This window comes from Pongo pygmaeus, chromosome 7 (assembly GCF_028885625.2).
Source record: "Pongo pygmaeus isolate AG05252 chromosome 7, NHGRI_mPonPyg2-v2.0_pri, whole genome shotgun sequence".
Lineage (NCBI taxonomy): Eukaryota > Metazoa > Chordata > Mammalia > Primates > Hominidae > Pongo > Pongo pygmaeus.
Genome location: NC_072380.2, coordinates 26503057 through 26504472, shown reverse-complemented (window position 1 = coordinate 26504472; position 1416 = coordinate 26503057).

Genomic DNA, 1416 nt, shown 5'->3' with positions numbered 1-1416 from the left:
CCAAATAATAAAAAAAAAATTGAGGGGATTATTGACATATTTATAGAATTGTTTTCCCAGTCAGGACTACGAGATCCCACTTTGTTCTATTTTCCTTTTAGGTGCTCCTTTTAAAAGGTTTTAAACTTTCAAAAAAAAGTTTTTTATTAATCATATGCTGTTTGATTTTATTTTATTTTTATTTTTTTGATATAAGGTCTCATGCTATCACCCAGGCTGGAGTGCAGTGGTACAATCACAGCTCACTGTAGCCTCAGCCTCACGGGCTCAAGTGATCATCCCACCTCAGCTTTCCCAGTAGGTGGAACTACAGGTGCCTGGAATCATGTCCAGCTATTTTTTTGTGTTTTTTGTAGAGACAGAGTTTTCCTGTGTTGCTCAGGCAGGTCCTGAACTCCTGGTCTTATGGGATCCCCCTGCTTCAGCTTCCCAAACTGCTGGGATTACAGGCATGAGCCACTTCACCCAGTTTACTATACTCATTTTATTGAAAATAATTAGAAAGTTTCCTTTTCTCTGGTCTTATGTAGATGACATTGAAATTACTTTCTTTAAGGAGATGTTATAATTCCCTATGGAAACATTGGGGCCTGGTGCTTTTAGGAAGGTCATCTCTGTTTCTATAGGATGTTACTTTGATTTCTTATTTTATGTTGTTTGTCCTCTGTTTTTTTCTGGATTATATTACCTAATCATTTATTTTATTGACTCTTGAATTGAATTCCTGCTTCGTAATTGTATTATTCCTAATTCTTGGTTTTTTTTTTTTTTTTTTTGAGATGAAGTCTAGCTTTGTTGCCCAGGCTGCAGTGCAGTGGCACAATCTCGGCTCACTGCAACCTCCGCCTCCTGGATTCAAGTGATTCTTCTGCCTCAGCCTCCTGAGTAGCTGGGATTACAGGCACCCGCCACCACGCCCGGCTATTTTTTTCTATTTTTTTTTAGTAGAGACGGGGTTTCACCGTGTTGCCCAGGCTGGTCTCAAACTCCTGACCTCGTGATCCACCTGCCTTGGCCTCCCAAAGTGCTGGGATTACAGGCGTGAGCCACCGCGCCTAGCCTCCTAATTCTTGTTTTTTAACAGCCCCACTGAAATATAATTCACATACTATACAGTTCATCCACTTAAAGTTCAATTCAATGTTTTTTATATATTCAGAGTTACGTAACCATCACAGTCTAACTTTGGAACACTTTTGTCACACCACCCCCCATCCCCCCAATGAAACCCTGTACTCATTGGCAGTCACCCTCATCCTTTCCTAGCTTCTTATATATTTGATACTTATATCATTATTAATTTGGGTATTTAAGAATTTTTCCCTGGTCAGATTTTGTTTTTGTATCATTTCTAGTTCGGGAATTTTTTTTTTTTTTTTTTTTTTTTTAGGTGTTCTCTGGGGCCTAACTTATGAT